Source organism: Haliaeetus leucocephalus, unplaced genomic scaffold, assembly GCF_000737465.1.
Source record: "Haliaeetus leucocephalus isolate CR32 unplaced genomic scaffold, Haliaeetus_leucocephalus-4.0 Scaffold484, whole genome shotgun sequence".
Taxonomy (NCBI): domain Eukaryota; kingdom Metazoa; phylum Chordata; class Aves; order Accipitriformes; family Accipitridae; genus Haliaeetus; species Haliaeetus leucocephalus.
This window is the reverse complement of record NW_010972920.1, coordinates 1808987-1832401: the sequence shown is the minus strand read 5'-3', so window position 1 is coordinate 1832401 and position 23415 is coordinate 1808987.

Here is a 23415-nt window from a genome sequence, read left to right as displayed (position 1 = left end):
GGTTAAATCCCAGACTGCCCAGATGCCTGATGTAACCTGTAACTGGGAAAGTAAAGGGCTGGTTGCAGGCCAGTGCAGTTAATGACTGACCCAGTTAAATCACACTAAAGCCTCAAACAGTATCTCTTCTGGGACAGTGAAAAAGTACATTCTAAGCAGGAAACGACATATATTTCCCTTTCCCAGTTTATCAAGCATAAGGCAACTAGGATTTGCTGTCTTCACGTGCGTAACTGGACCTAACAAGATTTCCTCTGCCATCTTTAGAATCAGAGAACAGTTTGGGTTGGAAAGGACCTCAAAGATCATCGAGTTCCAGGTCCCAAATCTAGTTCCTTCCCCATATTTTTTAAACCCGATTAAACTGGTGAGAGTTAAAAGCAAATCTCACGATACTCAGGGAATATGCTCACATCCACTTTTCTTTTTCATAATAAAGCACTGCTATTTCCACATCTTTTTTAGAGTTTCAAAAGCTTGTTTAAAGCAAACTACCTCACATGGATGCTAAGCGTGACAATAGGAAATTCCAAAGTATCCAATTTATTGGCAGAGGAAACTTTAAAATTCCTCTTCTTTTCCTGTGCTAGGAAGATTTAAAGAAGAGATTTGTTTTCTTTATCCCCTGTAGAATTTTACTAGGAGCTTTTCCTATGAAGGAATTACAGATAGGAAAAGATACAGGCTCTTTCTAGGGCATTTTGTTCTGCTTGGGAGCCCATCTGCGACCCAGCTCACAATTAAGAAGCACAACTTGCCTGCTAAGCTGTTGTTTGGTAGAAGCTAAAGTTTGATTGCTTTGCCAGACTCTTGCGTCTTCCATAAAGCCCCAAAGAACTTGTGAGTTTGGGTGCTGGGGCTGGAAACTGCAATTTGGAGCTGCATTTGGAAGAGGATTTGAATGCTGAGAAAGTTGCCCAAATCCCTTGTTCTGTAGCAGAGATATTTTTACCTGGCAGCTGATGCTTTTTCCCAATCCTCTTCAACACAGACCAACCTGAAATTGGCCTCTCATGTAGATGCATCATGTTAAAGATTTCCATACAGGGGAAAAAATTTACTTAGTTTCAGATGGGTTTGGTTTCTCTAAAAAAATAGCATTATTTCTTCTGACAGCTGTTTTTAACTTTATTTTTCAGCAGTGCTTTTTGCAATTTTTTCCAAAGCAAATTGCCCACAGATAGCAAAACAAGAGAGAAAAACATCAGCAATGCCCAGGTCTACATTCTGTTCACTTAGAGGCAAACATCATCCTCCACAACAGCTATATACTAGGAGGAAATCTCAAGGTGAGATATAAAATCTCAGTATGCAACAAAATGCAGCCATCTGTCTTTGACTCAACTTCTCCATTAAAAAGCAACCCCCAAACTCATCCAGCAGATGAAACAAATTCCCATTCTTAGCCTCAACAGCGTAAGGTGGCGGGGGGGGGAAGGAAACATATCTTTATGAAACCTACCCTTTGGAAAGAGTGTAAACAGCAGTCTGACTGCTAAGGCATACCACGCAGCGCCCTTGCACCACTGCAATCCAAACCAAGGGAACCTTGCTGGTAGTTTGCAGTGCAAGGAGCTGACCCCTCTGTGCCAATGTGAGAACACACATTAGTTGGAGTCTCGTCCATGAACTATGCATTTATTACGTGCTAAGTCAAATGAGAAGCAGTGTCTTGTCCTTGGCTCCAGATGTTGAAAACCTTTGTTATTTCCTGATTTTGTTGTTTGTGATTTTCTAATTTACAAAGCAATTATTTGGTTAATACTGCTTATGCTAATACTGTTTCAAATCAGTGTGTGGACCCAAACCTTAAACCTGAAGTTAAACATTGACCCTCACCTGAATCAATCTTAAATACAGTACAGTCACTTCTATCAACACGAACCTTTACTCATATATAAGCACAAAACCCCCAAGAGCCACATATTTCTTCTAGTACCAGCATTAGGAAGTCCTCATGTGCCTAAACATGGTACTTCAGTTCCTGCTTGAGTAAAACCTAAGCCTATCCCTTAAACTAATCCTGGGCTTAAAACCTGGCCAGTCTGCACACAGCCCACCAGAAACCACTCAGTTTCATCCCAATACAGAAAGAGGAAAAACCCAACCCACCAATCCCTCACCATAACTGCAGCCCTAATTCTGATCTTGAAGATGGTCCAAGGAGGTTACACCAAATTAATTAGAAGACGGTAAAGGCCACTTTGATAAGTGCTATCCCTTTCTCTGTAGGCTTTATGAACTGCAGCAGCCAAGGCACTTCAGCACGTTTAGCCTGAAACCAGAACAAATCTCTGAAGTGAAACCCTGGATTAGCAATATGCTGGTTGTAACTGGAAAAAAAAATTATCAGAAATCATCAGCCTCTGTGGCTACTACTTCATTTTAATCACATAGATCATCCAAAATTTAGGAATGCAGCTTCTCAGTCCCTCTTACCATGAAACCTAGTTCCGACCCCAAGTGTGATCCTAGAATTTAATCCAAGTGAGAACAGTGCTGAAATACTCACAGCAAAACTAGAAAAAAGGGAGCCCTTAGCTTGGAAAGCTCTATTACTGCAGAACAAATGTTCTCCTTTAGGAACAGCAGACCCCACCAACAGCCTTGCTGCACATTCATTATGATGACTAAAACATACTCAACAAAAAAACACAAGAATAATAACTTTGTGTTAGCTTTACAAGCCTTCATGTCAGCTTTACAAAAAGTTGTAACTGCACATTCCCCACTTTCCAGAACACCAGCCATTAGTTACCTCCAGTTTCCTGGAAAACCTACTCCAGCCACAATATGTGACAGTTAGAGCTACAGCTAGGCTGACCAGAAGGCGTTAGGCTTTACTAGTAAGAACCCTCACCTGATTGCTGCAATTTGAGTGAGATCCAGCAACAAATGGAGCTCCTGAAATATCCTCAATTTTTTTCTATAATCATACCTTTAAAATAACAAGATGGCTCGAAATTGCAACAACTTCCATTACAGCTCAGTAATAGCAAGAGTCCTTGTCCCAGTCCTGGAAGACTTACATACACACTCATAAATAAATAAATGGTCATACAGTCCTTCCTTTCAGAATTCCTAACCTAAAGCCTTGCCTTTCCTGCCCATGGCTGCAGGAAAATCTGACATAATATTAACAAATAACCTTTGCTGAAAGCTGTAATCACTCCAGTCCTTTAGGCTTTGCAAGATGTTGTAGCGAACAGCCCCAAATTTCCAAGCCCCAAATTCTAATCCTAAATCTAAATTTCTACCAAGGTTAGCAATATACATGTACCCCATAATTTGTCATGAATTACATGACACCACAAAAATAGACACTGATTTTAGTGACGCAGACTTTGCAAGAGGTACCAGAAGAGAGGGCTCCCAAGTTCTGGGACTCACAGCCGCTTGCTCCAATTCTAAAACAAATCCAATGATAGCAGAGCAGATGGGAATTTGGCATGGCACAGGGTCCCTCCTAGCACTACAGGCATTACAAGATGCACCGGTAAATAGAGATCTTCACTTGTTGGTTTTACAAAATCTACCACTAGGTCAAGATTTATGTAGAGTCTGGAGATACAGGGAGAGGTCAAATTTTGCTTTGAACAAGAGATCTTTGCAGCGACCGGCCTTTACTGAAAGGTTACAGGCCTTGCAAACAAACCTCACAATCCCACTTTCCCTTGGCCTTCTCAGCAGTCTAGGTGCACACAAATACACCAAACCCCAATAGGAGTATTTTTTCCCATCATTAATGAGTGTCACTGCTGAGAACAAATTCTCCATCAGAGTCCTGAAGCTTCCCAAGATGTAACAAAGAAGAGAGACTGTCGTTCCCAAACCCTTATCCACAGCAATAATCATTCATTCATTCTAATACTTACTCCATTAGCATCTATCAGCTCTTTAAAATGCTGTGTAGTTAGAGCTCATCTGTTCTTTCCTTACCATATTCTAACTCTAATCCTTGCCTTCTGCAAAGCTTGCAGTACATTTAGCATCACCAGAGGTGCCTCTTCCTTTTGCTGCCATAATTGATATATTAAGATATAACTGCGCTCTTTAGGCCTCCTTATCTGTCCTCTGACCATATCCATTAGCTGTGCACAGCACCAGATCTCATCCTGCCCACCCAAGGCATGGTATTTTCAGTGATAAGCAATAATCACCCAGTGCCCCACAAACCAACTCTGAACTCTAGTTTTTAGCTTGCCACAGAGCCTCTCATTTACAATTCTACAATATGTTAGCAGCTAATGCAAAATTAGTCCTTCCTCTAGATCTCTATGCCCGCATCAGCTCTAGTTCACTGTTTCTCAACCGCTGAGGCTAGCTTTAACAGGGACCACAGAGCAGCGATGAATCAATACCCCAAAACATGTCAGTCGTCTGCATCACAGCATGCCCTCATCTTGGTCCTGCGAGTCTTACATCCTTGCAAGAAACACTGCTCCCTTTCTAGTCCTAAAACTTTTGAATGTTGGTGGGTATTTTCCGTACGGTTAAACAAAGCATGTTTACAATCATGTTTCAACTGTTCTCTTGTAGGACTTCAAAATAAGTTGAAACAGTTAATAGAGAGAAAGGGTTTCACCTCAACTTTCAGGTCAATTTAATCCCCCCCATTAATTGGTTGAAGTGGCATTAAAATAAGTGCAACAAATGAGGAAGCAGCAGCTATTGTGAGAGTTTTTGGCCAGAAACAGACTTCTTACCGTGCCACCAGAGAGATATGCCAAAGGCGGCTTGAAAAGAAAACAAGGACATATTAACAAAAGAATCCTGACAGTAAATCATACAACATAATTAAAAGACTGCACAATGAATAACAGCAGTCCTTCCGTGGCAATTAGTTGGCTTACCTGAAAACAGAAAAGTTACAAATTTTGAATACGAGAATAACAGCAGTTCTCTAGTAGGTGGTGATACCGAGTTGCACGTAAGAGAGCCAGGACAGTTGGAGAAATGAGGATTTTCTTCTTGCCCCAGAAAATATACAGATTTAACTCATTAAATTTTTGACAATAAATTCCTAAATTTTACAGCCCTCCAACCTTTGGAATTGTTATTGTGTTTGTGAATGCATCAGTGAAAGGCACTAAAGGAGCTATCTTTCCCACACAGTCAGTGTTCTGTTGCTATTTTTCTAAGTGCAAGGGGAGCAGAAATTGCACTGGGGCTTGTGAGCAAATACTCATCTCAGGCTCAAGTGGGAGGAAAAGAAGAAAGAAGCTTTGTTCAAATAATCCACAAGACATTTCACCACATTTCTGCTTCAGACTTAACAATTTCAGAAGAATTAACAAACCCTCAGGTGCTCCAGAGCACTACTGACTATATTGAATTAACAGGACTACTGGACTACTGCTGTGAAACTAGAGATGGCTAAAGCTCCCCGAGTCGTTTGCAAATGTTTTGGTGTGGGAGCGAGGGTCACAAAATCAGGGAAAGCGGAGAACTGGCCGACTAGTGAAAAATCCTTCCTTCCTTTCACAGCTTCCAAAAGATACGAAAGTGACAACTGTTTTTCCTGCTGAAAGGAAGCAGGTGTCAAAATTACAAACAGAACAGCAGTTCCAAGAGACTGGTGGGAGGTAATTAATGATTTTAATGAGATGGCTAGATTTGCTATTTTGTGCCTTATTAGAGCCCTAACTGCACACCTCCTCTCGCAATTTCAGTTCATTCATTTTCTTTCTTCCTCGGTCAGCTTCTGTTCCTTTCTTTCCTCCTAAGTCTCAAACTGTAGGACCGAATCTCTGCAATCAAGTGACAAGAGACTTATTATTAGCACTGAAGTCTCTCAAACTTTATTATGATTCGGAGAACTCTGCTAGCACTGAGCTAGTCGCATATGCCTTGCGTGATTATCAGGGGAGCGAGACAACAGCCCGCTTCTGTTTGGAAAAATTCAAGGTAATAGAAAGTAATTTCACTTATCTCTATGTGACCCATAATCAAAGCAGGCATGTAGAACAACACGGACTATTCATGGAAGGCCACATTAAGGGTGGGCAGTGATGTTTAGAAAGCAAAGGGCAGAATATCAATCTGGGTAAACCAGCATAAACCCTCTGAACACAACACAACTAAATTACCTTTTCAGAGTGAGGGCTATTATGAAAATCTGGGAAAATGTTATCACTTGCCATTTAGAACAAAAGAGAAATGACACGAAAGCGCACACAGAAGCCACTGATCCAATCTGACGTTCCAGCTGCCAAGCTCAGTTCAAGCTAGTCTGACAGATGGGAAGCAATCACCTGGCAGGAGCTGACAATGCTAATCAAATGCTAATGGACCAGGTGCAAAGTCTGCTACCTATAGGACTACCCGATGTATTGCTGTCCTCGCTGTCACCTGCAGCGGAGCGGCTGCAACTTCCCATGTGCAGGACACTGAACCTTCTCATAAAAAATCATGTTCAACGGGGTATCTTGAATGACAAATCCAGACATTCATAAAAATAGGGGATTTTTGACCACATATAAATACCTCAGACTTCCACAACCCCAAAAGTCCTGATTCAGTTGGGAACACCTCCCCCCCAGTTTACACTAAAAATATGCTTCTTACTTAACATCAGCATACAAAACCAATTTAAGCTAGAGAGGAAATTACAAACCAGAACAAAAGCAAAAAGAAATGGGAGGGAAAAAAAGTTAAACAGAACACCCCAAGAAAACAACAGACCTGAGTTATTTTGCCACAGACTCTTTTCTTAACAGCTCCTTTTATAAGCTGACTCAAATGCTCTGTGTTGAAACACTTCCTTGTTGATAATTACAAAGGAAATTAACCATGTATCATAAGCAACTTCTAATAATTTCCTCTTTTTTAAAAAATTAATTACTTGTTTTTCTGTTCAATTGTTTGACCCATCCATTTAGGTTTGGGGGGTTTGGTGGGGGCTTTTTTGGCTAATACTGACAGGCCTAGACCAAACCCGACCGCCAACATCACTTTGGGCAACATATTTATCTAGTTTTATAAATACTCCCCTTTCATGCTACAAACTCTGTATTGCACAACTTCAATTTCTCTTCTCCTCTTGTTTTTTTTTATGTTAAGTTTACTTTCAGACTTTTACAAGCTTTATTTTTGGCTTTTGCAGCCTGTAAAGGCTGTGTTAAAACAAGCACAAGCCAGTCACTTCATCCAGCACCATTACTCATTTTCCTCCAATAAGTCTTAAGTGGTCTAACAAATAATGGTATTCTTCTGTCCTGCTTCTTTCCAGTGGCTAACCCCAAATCCTCACCAAACCTTAACTGTATCTGTTTTCCCATGACTGGTGCTTGCATCAAGCCCTTTATAGAGGCTGTCAACCATTCCTGCATTAGCTGTCATCCTTGTAAGGTCTGAAAATAAATGGAGAACTTGGGTTCCTGCTGTCGTAAAACCTCAAACCAATTCTCAGACTCTCTTTCACAACAATTAGCAACCTATACCTCTCAGCACAGCTAATGAGAAGGCAGTTATCCCTGTCTGACCAGGCCTATAGTCTACTCCCGGAGGCTTTGCAAGACTCATCTCCATCTGACCACAACCCTGATCTCAGCCCTCACCCTTCCTTGCTGTTCAGTGATTGGCACTTGCCTCAAAACCAATGCCCCCCCTTGCCAGCAGCCAGGGATACCTGAGGGTGCAGCCAGCAAGGCCTGTCCCGCAGAAAAGTGGGGCTGGAGGACAGACAGAATAGGTTCAAGTGAGCGACCTGGGGGTATACCTGTCAGCGATGGACATGTCAGAGAGATGCTGGAAGTCCCGAGTCTAACAAAGCAGGAGAAGAGAGGATCTTCTCAGCCAGCAAGGCTGTACACAAGCTGTAGGCTCTTGTCCTGATTCAAAAAAAGTGTCACAGAACATAATTATCACCACTGGGGAAAGAAGTAGTGTGATGCTACCACTAATTTCAGTAAGACCCTTTATCATCTCACGACTAATAACTCGTGTTGCTGAATTTGGCTTAAACGCCCGCCAAGAAACCAAAAAGAATGAATCACCCTGTGCGACTGGTGCAAGGCAGACTGCACCTCAGGCCAAAAGGGGTCTGCAGAACTGAAGAGGCGGAAAAGCAATTAGCTAAAATTCCTACATGGCCCCAGTAGGTAAAGCTCCATGATAGATACGTACAGATATATGGAACGCTGTTAAAGGAGACACATGCTGAGCGTACACAAAGAGGAAGCGTATGCCTGCTGTTAGGCAAACAAGAGCTATTGACGAAAGTAAGTGAGAACAATGTAAGAACAAAGTAAGAACAATGACTGCTTCTTAATGTGGTGGACAGATAAATAGCGTAACATTACTTAAATTTAATTCCTAAAGTTTCATCTCATGTAAAAGTTCGAAAGTAATTTTGCTCTTGAAAGCTTTCCACCCAGAGGCATCCTCTGCGCTGATGCGATACAGTCAAGCAAGCTGTAATGCAAATTCTGTTGTACTGAATCCTTCATGATAAATGAGCAGCACCTATTAACCCAAAATTAAGTTTGTCATATGCTTCTTAATTTCTACCATTTTTCAGAATACACCTGTAGGACCACATTGGAGTTTTAAAAATGTCATCTTCATATTGAGTTAATCCCAAGCAGAAAGGAAAATATTATGCAGTAAAAGCTTCCCTCTAAGTTAACCCATACCATCATTCGAACTAGATGCCATTTCAGCACAGATGGTTGGGGCAGGGAGGGCGTTGGGTTTTGCTGATAAAGCACCAAAGTGTTTAGCATAGCTGTGCTGACTTAAGTGATTTTTCCTGTCCTGAAAGGGAGGCGAAAAAGAAAAATAAAATTAAGTATACTGTGGAAGTCAAAGGATCCTGGTTTTCACACTTTCATTCTGATTTGTCACCATAGGGTTTTTTCCATAAAAAATGAGATGACCGCCAAATAAAACATAAAATTACCCTATTTCAACATTTTTAATCCTACCATTTTCAGACATAAAAAGTATGTTAATTTTTTTAATTGTATTTTTAGCCTAATTTTAACAGAACTATTTTCATTATATACCCCACCTTGTTCATTATTCAGTTCTTTGCTGTTTTACTTTGGCAAAAGTAACAGATACCTAGTACGCTGGACCACAAGAAATGCTTAATGAGAACTGAACCCAAAGCAAACAGGAACAAGAGCATCCGGCAGGTGCAGGGCTCGGGCGTCATGCTGCAACAATCTAAGGTGTCAGAAACATGGGAAGACAAAATCAGCGAGCAAAACGTCAGCCAAAAATTCTCCCTCTGATAAGAGACAACAAAAACTGTCTTCAAATGCTTTCAAGTCCTTTAAAACACCCATCTTTGAATTCTGTCTGGTTGGTCACAGAGCTGTGCTACGAGAATCACAGCTGAACTATTTTCTCTTCCTTCTACAGAGATTGTTCAGTCGGGGAGTTTTCAAATTGTATGGCAGTAAGGGAACAAAAGCCCTTTCTCAGTGAAACTGACGATGATGCATCTCCTCACAACCAACTCAATTTAATAAACATTCCAGACTTTTGTGTTTGAACTTTTCTGTCCAAAGTATTCAAGACCACAAGGCTGAGAAAAAAAGTACAAAAAAACCCCTGTGAGAGAATCCACCAACATAGATTGCAGGGAGAAATCATGAAAAGAAATACCTCAAGAACATGACAAAAAAAAAGTTTCAAGACATTTCAGAAAACAGAAATATATTCGTACCTTGCCAGTCCACACCCATTGTGTTACGTCAAATACATCTGACCTGTGCAGATGAGGCAAATGCTCAACTTCCTCTAGTGTGAATACTGTATAACCACATGGATGCTTTTAAAATGCACTAAAACCATTTTTAAAATGCAAAATTAAAATGACCTTTCATGTTAGAAAATGAGTGTTTATGATTAGCCTTTCAGAAATTTTGGACAAATATAATAACATCCCTTCCATATGACAGCCAGAGGCTATACCTGTCTTTCCAGCCCAGGTGATGACAGGGAGGATAACTAAAGGAAATGCCTGTAAACAAGGTCAGTTAATTGCACTTATTTCCTAAAGACTTCTCTTCAGCTGGATGCTCTTTGCACTTTTTCCATCTTTGAACTGATTCATCACCGGATTGTGATCAAATTCGCTATTATACTGAGGCAGTTCTTTGATTCTGTCATAAAAGAGTAGTACTAAGGCCCACCAACAAAAGAGAAAATGATTAATCAAAACACAGACAGCTATCATGCCGCAGATATATTTAGCACTGCACGTTTTCAAAGTTCACATAACTAATGAAACTGGACAAGTAGTACATTCTTGCTTTCTTCTTATACCAACACAGAGCAACCTGGGAAAAAGCAGTACCTATTCATTAACATTCTCCAACTTTCCCCTCATACCTCACCTAATATTATGCACAGTGCACTAAGGCACTGTATCTACCTTGCTGTCACTTTTTTGGCTCACCCTCTGTTTCCCACCTTGTGCTGGTTGCAGCTAATAAAACACAGTCCTGAGATTTTTAGTGGAGACCCTGGGCAGCTACTACACCATTCTTTTAAAGAGAGAACAGAAGAAGAAAAACCCCAGACCCCCCATCTCCAGCATCAGTTAAAGAAGAGCACAAAAAGGAAGGTAGAAGGTGTGAACACATTGGCTTATGGACACCTTTAATTCTGTGAATAGTTACAGAGTTCAGCGAGGACCTGAACCAGAAGAGGATTATGTGTACGCCTGGCTGGTTCAGAATTAAGCCTTAAATGTAATACCAATTAAAAAACAGCAGCAAAAAGAACCACTGTGGGAAGAGGCAGCAGGTGGCAAGCAGAACATTCCCATCCTTACAGGCTCCTCCTCAGTCCTTAAGGAGTGGTCTGAGTTCTGGCCTTGATAAAGTGCTAAGGAGAGAGGGGAGCAAGTCCTTAGCTAAACCTTCTGACAACTGGCGCTTTTGTTCAGTACTGAAAGCTGCTGCAACACAGTCTCTCTTCACATTCCCATACTACTACACAACAAAACATTGTTTAGTCACCCTTTAATTTCCATTTATTTATAAAACCATAACCATTTCTTTCAATCTCTTCCTTCTTGTGAAGTGTTTCAATTACAGGCTCATTTGTCAAGCTGCTATTAAAAGGAAACAGCCCTCCTTTCTATTTGGCTGTCACTGGGGGCCTTCATCTGGTATATTACCTGTTACTTAAAAATAACTGACACCGCACCTAAATGCCTTCCCCCTTTTAACAAACTAGATGAACACTAGCTTCTACCAATCTTACTAAATGCGATTAAGGTTACAGTAAAGAACCTGTCATGTAATGGAAATCTTATGCAGATGCCCTGTGCAAAAACACTTGTTCTCCAGCAAGTAGGAAGGGTTATGCTTTAATTACATTTTGTCACCAAAAAAACCTGAACTGAAAACCACAAGGATGCAAGGGAATAGTTGAGAGTAATTGACAAAGTAGGGAAGTAAATAGTTTTATTACATACAAATAAACCACACAACAAACATAGCCATAAACTTTATTGAACAGCAACGCAAAAATGTTCACAGTGGGCAGTTGCAAGAGTTGAACACAGGAGTACAGAACTAGCATCTGGGGCTTGGAAGAATAAAATTGTACCAGGTCACAGCAGCAGGGACAAGGTTTGGGAACAAGGCCTTGCTGACTGGAAAGGATTCATGGATCAGAGCTAGCAAAGTATTCAACACAAATTCTGCTCAGCCAGCATGTGATTTCAGACAAGTTATCCACAGCAGGAGTGGGATTTTCCACCTCTTCGTCTAATACCATTGAGGTCTGAAGCTTAGGTTAACCACCAAGGTTCTGTACCACCACAGCCCCCTGCCCCAGTCTATCAGTAAAGACTATCTACTCAACCTTTAACCAAATCTAACCAACACAAGCCCATCTGGCTGCCAGCCAGGCTGAACCCTGAAGGACAAGCCATCAGCAGCAACAAGCAGACAGTACTGGACCAGACCTCTGGAGAACAAACACCAAAAAGCAACCACTCTGCTTGACATAAGCATACTTGCACCCTAGTCATGGCTATTCTCTTCATTTTCCTTTTTACCACAACTATTCTGGCAAGGGAACTTTTAAACAAGTCTATACAATGGGAAAGTATTTCCTGGAACAGATCCTCAAATTAAATTTGAACTACAGAAAATATTTTAAAGACCTTAAGCACGGACCTAGAAAATGCAAGCCTGATGTATGATTATTTGGAGTCACAAGCGACTGAGGTTAAGACTGTAAACAAAAGGGTAGTAAGCAGCTTCAGCTGCTTATCATCCTGGCCATTACAGCAAGTGGAGCTTTCCTGAAATTTCAATCTAGCCTGTCTCTTTCAAGCTAAACAACAGGTTTGTTAGTTCACAGGTAGTCCAAGATGAGTTTTCTTTGTACTTCAAGTAGCACAGACCCACCAGGAGGAATTGGAATCAAAGGGTAGATTTAAAAAACTGTCTTCCTGCCTGCTGCTCTCTCCACATTTTCTTCCTCACATAGTACATATGTGCTATTCACCAGAGGCAGGAAAAAAGCCTTTCAATTCATCACAAAAATCTAAGACAAGGATGCCAGGGTCCAGCGGCACTTGTTCTTTGTGTTTCTGCTTACATGCGTTCTACTTATGCTTTATTTCACAGGTTCTTTTCTGCCAAGCCCATTGCTATTTTTTTTATCTTGAAAAACTTAGTAGCAAAGTTCAGTGTGTGTTAACTGTAACCACCATCTAGAGAAACAGAAATGATCCTAAACCATTAAATGTTTAACACAAATTATGCCTGACCTGTGGAAAGAATACCTACAGCATGAATAGGGCTTACTTCCATGAGACTTGTAGTTTTTAACATGTCATACATGGATGCCCTGTTGCAAATTGCATCTGCTAACATTTTAAACATAACTCATATAAGCAAGGTTGCTTCTCATGTTTAGGGGAGAGAGACATTAGCTCCTTGACAATTGATTCAGAAAGAGTGGAATGACCCCATTGCACAACTAAGTTCACTGTTCATCCATACAGGTTCTGCAGAAGATGAAGGGCAAGTGCTTCAGTCATTACAGCAACACAGCAGTCCCATCACCCCTGAGGAGCAGATTGGAAGAGTAAAGGCATGATCTGTAAAACTACCCTGCATCAGGCTGTGTACCTTACCAAGTTGTTAACCAGAAGTAGTCACTAGTGTAAACTTGAAATGCAGGCTTACATTAGAGGATGGACTCTGATTCAGGATATAAGTACTATGACTAAAGAAAAATAGAATAATTTTAACTAGATACAAGTAGAGAAAAAAGGCAATAGTCAGTCCCATATATTCTAGTAGGGATGCCTACATTTTGGCATGACAATTGTTTAAAAGATCAAGAACTTATGGTTTTCTAGTATATTTAAAGTCATTGGTTAATATCAAATTATTCCTCTGAGGACAAAGCCTATTTACTTTCCTCAGAAAGTCACATTCAGATTTAGTTATTAAACTAGACTACAACTGCACAAGCAAAGCCTTCTGAGTACAGTTCATGAACACAGGTCACAACCTCACATTTATACCATGTGGCTAAATCAAGTATTAAAACATACAATCATGCAGGATTTCTTGGTAGCTGTTAAAAACATTGATATTCTGCACATAAAGTCCAGATACATCATTACTTTATAAATGTGGAAGACAGGAGACATGCTTACTTATATGCATGCACTGGACGCAATACTTTTTTGAAATTTAACAAGCAGAGAGGAAAGGAAGTCTTTTCAGCACCAGTTAGTAATGGCAATATTTTAGTAGATCCAAAACCAGGCAGAGTCAGAGGATATGCTGAAAGCATACTTAAGCTAGTAACTGTGCTCTCTCAAAACACACCGAGTTACATACCACCCATTTCACTGGTCTCTACAGTGGCTGAAAGAGGACCAAACACGTAAACAACCCAAAGCTTAAACTCTCTATGGAAGTTTCCTCCCCGTACCCAATTCCTGAACCTATCCCTTCCTCCTCCAAACACCCAGTACAAACACACAGGAACTCGCACTGCCTCTGTCACAAGCTGACCCAGTCCAGGACTCATACTCATTTGGTGCCAAGAGGAAGAGTTGAAATAGCAGGCATAGCATCACAGCAGAAAGTTTGTGTAGCTCCAAACCTTCAGCGAGTAAGCACAGGCAGTAAGACTGAGTTAGCCTACACCTGTTCTGTTTGCATAGCTGTAGAACTCATGCTAGGCCTTCTGCTACAGGAGTGACTACCTCCTGGGTTGGCCAACAAGTTCACCAGTTAGCTTAGCAAATGGTTTCTACTATTGTCCTTGTCCTATCATCTTGGCTTCTTCCGATGCCTCTCAGTGTCAGGAAAAAAGCTTCATTCTTTACATTAATGGCCACAACATTTAATCTCAGCCCAACATAACTATAGTTGCATCTGTTGTGTTGCTGTGTATCAGTGTCATTCAGCAAGTACTAATGCTGAATACTTCACTGCACTGGTGCCTCAGAAAGGATGAATTAAAGCATTTAGGACAGCTGAGGCAACAACTCCCCACCCCAAGAGCCTTTGCTCCACTGAGTGAAGTTAGCTTTTTCATGAGAACTGTTTCATCTTTTTCTCCTTATACTTAACTTGGAATTTCCCAGTGCAACAATTGCCATGCTCCTTTTGCCAAGTAGAACCTTAGAAACTGCCCCAAGCCTTTGCATCCAATTTTTTCTTTTCTATGCAAGTTGGACAATTTCCCTATCTTTTCATAAAGAGTAATATTTTAACTTGAGCATTACAGCCTGTTGTGCAAGCTCAGCATACCATATAATGAAAAGAATTACTAAATTGTCTTTCTGAAGCCATAACATCTCTGGCCTTGCTTTTCCATCAAATAGTTACCTATGCAACTAAGGCTCTTGCAGTGCTTTACAAGTGTCAGCCAGGAAGCAAAAAAATCATCCTGTCTTTGAGGGCTGTCTGTGCAATATGAAGCAGATAAACCTGTCACTAAACTCTTTGCTTCTGAACACAGGTCAAACAGCATGGGACTCATTGCTCAAGATGACAACACCAGGCAGAGCAGCAACATCACATAAGCACAGCCATGGACAACTCAGTTGAAGACTCTGCCTTGTGGAGGTTACAGAGCTAGAAACTGCATGTCACAGAAGACAAACGCTGCATCCACCAGTGAGCTGTCATTGCAGGAAGAAATGCTAGTTTTAAGAACACCACAAGTCATCTGTAAGGAATCACTCGAATTGCATCTGCAGTACAAGTTGTGAGAAGCAGTTAAAAGTATGACCTTATAGGTAAACTAAGGGTGCCTATTCATCCAACAGCAGCTCAAATCAGGGTACCGAGTAAACACATTGCCAAAGCTACATTAGAAGAAAAGCTAACATATTTAGCAGAACTTCATTTTTTAAAATTTTTTTTAAAACAAAACCAAAAAAACCTTTTCAAATACATTGGAAAAGTTCATCCCATTTTGTTTTAACAGATTTCTGGGACTTGTTTCCAGCCTCCTGATGTTCATTTCTCTTTTGAACTTGCACATCATTGCTAGCATTAAAGCTAGTTCTGCAAAGAAGTAGGTTACCTGCAACTTCATTTCAGCAGTTCTTGTGAAAATTAATATAGCATACAACTCAATGTATGCATTTTTAAGTTCAAGTTCCATGCCTGTAGATGAACAACTAGATACAGTAATACCAAAAGCTAAACTCCAAGAGGGGACCAAAGCCAATACACTGCTTGACACTATATGCCAAATACCTAATGGATAACGAACAAGCTCTTATGCTTATCCAAACAGAAGATGAAATAATCCTATAAATACAAAGCCCCCCACAGTGTAAACATTAACCTTTGAGGGAACAGCCTTGTACCAGCAACAGACATACCATGGCTGTGACTATAAAGATAGCACACAGCCATCAGCTTCTTCAGGGCTGTGTTTGTGGCAGTCACCAGGATTACCCAGCAACATCAGTGAGCCTGGGAAGGCCAGGGAGCCCACACAAGCTACCTGCAGTGCAGGGTACCATCTTACCCTCTAATCAAGACAAATCCTGGGGGCACTAACTACATAGCTATACAGAAGTTAAATTCCACCCTTTCCTCTGCTGTTAAGCTTACCCTGCAACCACTCCTGGATTGTGATGTCATTGACTTAAAAAGGTAAACAGGTTATCCCAAGCTATCACTCTTCAATCCTTTGCCAGAAAAATATGAAGTAGACAGCATCTTCTCTCTGTGCACTTTGGGCTATCTGCAAACATTTAACTCAGTGCCTTGCTCCTCAGTTACCTTCCAGCCCACAAGATGCAAAAAAACATAGTAAAATGGGATACATCCTTTGAAACTCCTGAAGTTGTTTTGCCCAACTCCCAATGTTAGTTTCCTTGACTATTTTGAGTTGTTTATAGCCCGAAGGTTTCCAGTGTTACCTTGTGCCCCTGCCTTATCAGCCCCACACTCCACACCACTTGACATATCTTGTCTTTCAAGGCCCCTGCTATCACATCAGACTTGTACAATGCAGCATTGACAAGTCCCAAAACCATCTCCCTCTACACAGTAGCAACACATTTCACTGCAACCTAGATAAAAGTTTGTTACACTTAGGCTATAGAATGGTAAAACCAAAGTACATCAGCTTAGGCAATAGCACCCCATTATTAGAAAATGCTACAGTTTGTTTTGCTTCTTACAGTTGAACCAAAACCAGCTCCACAGACCAAGACAAGTTAGAAAGAAGATACAATACATGTCCTGAAGCCTTGAAAAGTCTGTGCTGGGTCAGTGGCCTCTTACTAGCCATGCCACCAGGCTATCTTTCTTAGCACTAAATCAAGCAAGCCCCCTACAAGGCTGTTGGGATCTACAGCAATGAAATTCTCCCTACCTCTGTCTTCTTGCTCTTTCCAGCTGCCTGCACACCCACCTCCTATGTCAATTAAAATTAAAAAAAAAAAAGAAGTTTTACCTGGATCCTCCTGGTTCTGTGCAGCTTCCATAGTTCAGCAAGTTGATGGCAAATGGAGAAGTGGTGTCTATACCAAGAGCAGGTGACATAGAACAGCAGGGCTCACACAAACACTGAAACATCTTAGGGCTATATTCTTCTATTTGCAGTGCAAGAAACATTGAAGCAGGCACACTTCTCCACTAAAAGGGAACAAAAAGTGACAAAAAAAGAGGTAGGAAAAATACCAGAAGTATGAAGGACTTTTGATCCTAGATAGTACTACTACAGGACATGAAGTAGAAGAGAAGTTTCCAGTGATACATTACTTTTCTCCTACAAGGTGTAGGCCACAAGGGAGCTGCAGACCTGGTACAACATCCCAGGGCCTGACTGCATTCTCTGAGCTGATCAGCAAGCTCCTGGATTAAGCACCACCTGCTCTGACACAATGGCCAGTCAACAACAACCCAGAGATGGAAGCTAAGTCCCAATCTGAAACTAAGGGGCACAGCTCAAAGGTAACTGGGCCAGCTACATGCACACTGGGACACAACAGCACCAAAAACTGCAGAGTCTCCTGCTGCTGCATAGATCTGTGGCCAGATACCACCCAAATCTGCATGCATCACAACAAGCCTTTGTTTTGGTCCAAGCACACATTTTCAATCATGACCAAACACCCAACTGTTTTTAGCCCACTACTCCACTCTGCCCTGAACCATTATAAATTAGAGACATAATACCACCTATGGATTAAATAGCCATAAACCCATAATGCCAATATAAAATTTGTCTGCCCACCGAGTCCCACACCAAGATAATCCCAAACAGAAGGAACATTTCACCCACTCTCCAAACACTGAGATCTCCTCACTTCACCATCCAGTTCAGTTAACATGAACTTAGTCATGGACCATGAAACAAGAGATTGACAAGGAACACCTAAAAATCATCCCTGGCTCAAAGGTGACCAGGCCTGGGAGAAAGCCCTTCCCACCATGCTCTTCACATTTCCCCTCCCTGCCACTTGGCTCTGCTTCTGTTTTTAGAAGGGTTTACCTCAAACCGCATTTCATTTCTATTCAGTGCAGACACCTGGTGGTCAAGCTGCTGATGGCAACTGAACAACAGTAGTGCTGTCCTCAGACAAGAAGTGACCAGTAGAGTTGCATTCACCACCCACTTGAGAAACAGCTAGTGCAGTTTATCAGCTCATCTCAGCAGGGACGGAAAGTCTTCTCCCATTACAGTGGCAACTAGTGGTAGGAAAAAATAAGTGTAGGCAGTAATGATGTGTTGCCTAATCTTTCTCCCTCCACCTCATTTCCTCTTCCCCAAGCTTCAGGGACTTGCCAGTCCTGGGTCTGCAGTAGAATAAGTGTGAGTGGATGGTATACCCAGACTAAGTTACTCCTGTAAAAGCATATCAAACCCAGGAGAACACAGGCTGGGATTTCATCTGCATACCAAACAGTACATGCCCAAGCAACATTAGCTTCATAAATGCTCTGTATTGCTATTAACAGTCTCAAACAATCCTGCATGCTAAAGCAAAGTGATTTTTTCCTCCTCCCTCTAAGAAAAATGAGCTGACAGCAAGTACCTTTTCCAGCTGACCTGGCCTTCATGAGCAGCTGCAGTCCCTGAAAAGGATAACACATAATGTCTTATTCTACTACTGTAAACTACTGCAAGCCCTGTGCTACTAAGATGAAAAACCACATATAGGTCAGCCAAAAGGTGTCTAGCTGGTACAATTAACTGGTAGAGGCTGAAATATATTTCCAAGTGCACAAAACCCTAAAGCAAAGTGCAAAGCACACTGGACCTATAGGTACTTCAAGCACAGGTTACCTAAACGACTGGGAAATGGCCTTCAGTCTGGCTTGTCACTACTACCCACCCCCAACACTTGCTCTCCAGCACAGCAATCATTTCTGGCTAAGTCAGAAATAAGTGAAATGGTATTTGAGGATATCTGGGAAGCCCTAGTTTCACTTTCAGTGATCAAAGACACTTTTAGTGCCTGCAGCATTCACCTGAATGCATGTCACTCAGTAGATGATCTCACAAGTCTCTCTAGTTAATGACTAGCTGCATACAGGAGAGCACAGAAAGCTCCAACACACCAACATTATATTGGCATTAGCCTTAGTACTTACAGACATAATTGAGAGAACGCAGATAGCAGGAAAATATAAAAAATTATACCATTTACCTTGCTAAGTGATTTTCAAGTGGTACATGAACACTATTTCATTGTAATCTTGAGAGCTTCAATAAAAAAATATTAATCTACCAAGATGTCAATTTTATTACACTCCTGTCACGGAACTACTCTCAAGCAGGTTTCCTGTGGTAAGCCTAAATATTTGTATATTTCAGAAGCTACACATTCCTAAAGCAGTCACTTAGGAAAATGACACTTAACACATATGGTGGTCTGCTAGTCTCCAATTTTCACTTTCAACACATTTAAAAACATCTTGAATCAGAATGAGATTACTCAATGACAGAACAACATTAGATGACAACCAGAGAGACTCAGAAAATAGTCACAATGGACTATCCATTACCATCACTCCACCATCTTTAGCATCCTTGCATTTTTCTTAAGCTACTGACTTCAATATCAAGGACTTCCATTAGAAAAAAGGCTGTTCTTTTGACCACTGTTACTAAAAGCAAATCACCAAGTTGATTTTTACCACCTGCAAATAGGTAAAACTAACAAAGGACACCTGCTTCAACAGAAGAAAACAGCATTATGATGATCAGACATACTTACCTGCAAGTGTTTTATTTTTTTAATTTCCATCCCTAAAAATGAGTCTAAAATCTCAAAAATACACATACTCCATAAGCATATATGCAAGACCAAGGACAGCTCCTTTAAATGGACTAGATATTAACTCTGTTCCAAACAGAAAATCAAAGCAGCAGCACATTGCTAACTTAAGACAAATTTGAGTGCTTTTCACATGAGGAGAACCTATCAATTTGTTTCAGATCATTTTGTGATAAACCAAAGGTGCTATACAGACAGGCCTAGGAAGTTAACCTCTCTCCTTACCATTGGAAGCATAACACCATGTACCTCTCGATTCTACCTGCACCAAGTCATGATTCTCCCCACACCACAGGGTTCATCAGCTTTCCTGAAAATCTGGTTCCCCATACTGCACAGCACTCATAGCCCAGCTACACAGTGAAACACAACAGCAATGTAGAAAAAGAAATAAAACAAAAACTCATACAGATGGCTTAGATCCAAAGACCAAATATGCCACTGAGAGCTATGCACAAAACAAGTCTTACCTGACAAAAAAGGAGAAGTAGCTCTCAGCCTTTTTGGTTTATTTTTCAGCTACACTGCTTAGCAAGTGGATGATGTACTCACACTCTCTAGTCACAACAGCTGGAAAAGCACCACACACAACAAGTATCCTACAGACCAATTTAACAAGTGTTCAAGTAGTCCACTGGGAGACAGACAGGAAGCTCTGCCTCAGTACTGCACAGCTCTTCTGAAATGCCTCCAACTGGTTTGACTACAGCTTTTTCAAACTGCACATCTCCACTTCTCTAAGGCAGCACTAATAACACATCAGGTGAACACTCTGAATACTTAGAGTCACTGTCAGACCAAGGCCTAGCTTTTTTTTTTGCAGCATAGATTATTATGTTTCAGGACTTGAATTCCTACTTTTTTAGTTATAATATCGCTTAAGTTTAACCTAATAAGAATAATCTGACAAAACTTAATATTGACCCAGAAGTTACAGTGCATTATCTCTGTGTATTACCTCAATCAGTTCAGCTAGTCTTTGTGCTAAAACTCTATTGTGTCCAAAAATTAACTCTTAATTAGTGTTACTTGAATTATCCAGGCATTAAATAAGTGCTCAAAACACAACTTGCAATCTTAAGTGAGTCATCCGAGGCAGATCAAGGATAAGCTCTGATATGAGCTTTTAACCACACATCGATGAAACAAATAATTCTAACCCCACACTCTTCTGCATCAGCATCTAGTGCTGCACTATTAAATTCAAATGGTGAGTTCAATCATCAACCTCAGAAAGCAAGGAACAAGCTCTGCATAACATGATACATAGAGACCTTAACATAGCTCAAGCAAGAGAAAACCAGCTGAAATTGTTGCACCCAATACCTTTGTAATACTACATGTAATTATAAACCTGTGTTTATATGTACCTATTGAAGGGATTTCTAGCTTAGAGGACTTGAGAGGCATAACTACATCTTACCCTTATTTCCAACCAGCTAACTCAAACAAGGTTTGGACAGCCATTTAATACAAACATTAACTAGAACTGCTGGGTCAACAACTAGGACAATTGGGTAAAAGTACCAGGTGAGTCTGACCAGGGCATCTCTTGGTACCCTCAGTTCTCTGACACACTCCCAAGATTTTCTGCCTCCTGTGAGGATATCCAGCACATTAACTAACAGCAGGACAAAGCCTGCTACACCAAGTCACTCAACAAAACACTATCAAGTGCCCTCTTCAAGGACTCCTTTAAGAATGTTTCACTCTATTTTGAGAAATAAGGGAGAAGAATCCTCAAAAAGCAGTTCTTAATGCCTCACAGCACCTGCTGCTGAAGAAATTCTACAGAAGTCAGTGATGAACCAACTGAGCAGGTACTTGAAGTTGGCATCAAACCAGGTCTGCTCCTATGCAAAGGCATGATAGCCAAAGTTGAACAAGAGAGCCACAACTCAGTCCTGCCTTGACACAGCCAACCTGCTTACACCAGAAAAGTAAAACTCGCATTCCAACTACTACCCTCAATAACAAAAAATAACTACATATGCAAACCAGTATAGAAAGGCACCTACTCCAAGTACATGCTCCTTCCAAGTGTCATAGCATTTTCACATGCTAAGCACATTTTGTCCTCCAAAATTAAATTCAGGATTTGATCCACAGGCATTAAACACCCCGACTCTGCCTATGAAAACGTTTCCTGGGCCAGGTACAACAAAAGAGAAACCTCAGCATCTGGAAGTAGGACTAAAAAGCACTAGTCTCATAACTGAGTGCAACAAAAGAGCAGTGCTTCACTGCAGCTTGTAGAGACCACTACCACTTGTAAAAGACATAAACCTCACAGGCTGCACCACACCTCTCACAGTGCTTTTGGAAAAACTTGCCAGTTAAATCCTGTCAGCACTGAGCTGACTGACCTGGTCATATGACTGACCTGGTCATATGACTGACCTGGTCATATGACTGACCTGGTCATATGACTGACCTGGTCATATGACTGACTCCAACGAAGGTTAGAGAGCTCCACAGAAGAAGTTAAAGTATCCTACTAACATGAGAACATAGTCCCTAAAAGGCAGCCCACCTCATTTAAGGTCAGCATTACACCTCATAGGTAACACACAAGCTGCACCAGACAATTAAACATACCCTATGCAATTAACAGAAAATCATGGTTTATCAAATTGGTTTTGGAAACACTCTGCCATCAGAGTAGTTCCAAATAATGTTTCTCAACACAGTGATAGATGCTTCGTTTAAATAGAAACATGGTTATATACATACTTATACATTTTTAGATTTTCTTTTTTCAAACACTTATATTTCTATAATAGTTAGTGCTTAAACCAGCTTTAACACAACAGACAAGTTCTGTCCCTGTTGTGGTAACAAACCTGAAAAATAGCTTAGGTATTACCATCCCCATCAGTGCTAAACCAAATCTAACTCATAAAGCTATTGCTACCAACAAAAAAGTAAATAGTTAGAGGAAATAAAGCAAGATAACCTCTCTGCCTCTCACCACCCACCAAACAAATACCAATTCCTCACTGGGAATAGGAATCCTGCTCTTAACAACGAAAACTTCAAAACTTACACAGCCGTAGTTTACAAAAAAGCTTACCAAGAAAATTATTTCCCCCAAAAAACTATGCACAGCACACAGCCCTCCCGAAGACTATAAGTACAGATAACACCACAGCTTTAACATACCCCCACAAAAAAAAAATTTTCACACCCCACTAAGATAGGAAATTAAAGCATAAGACAGGAAAACACTTAATTAACCACCAAAACCCTAAAGTAAAACAAAAAATTAAAAAGTCTTTACGCCATAAACCTGCACATGGATAACCTTTAGAATAAAAAGGTAAATCCTTCCCCCTATAAAAACTCTGATAACAAACACTCCCTTGGCCCAGCCACAACTTCATCTGGTACCTGTTAACTAACACATTATTCACCTCAACAGAACTCCAACCTCGACATTTAAAAACGAAAACACAAAAAAAACCGAAAAATTAAAACCTAATACAACTACATCAAACCACAGCAGAACGGTTACACAGCTAACAGAAACCGACTCGCGACAACGACCGTTATGTACTCCCGCCCGGGCTCACGATTGGCGGTTCCCGCGTGACGCTCGCAGCGCTGACTGGACACCGAGAGCCAGACCCCGCCCACCTGCCCCGCCCCGTCAGCAGGTGCGC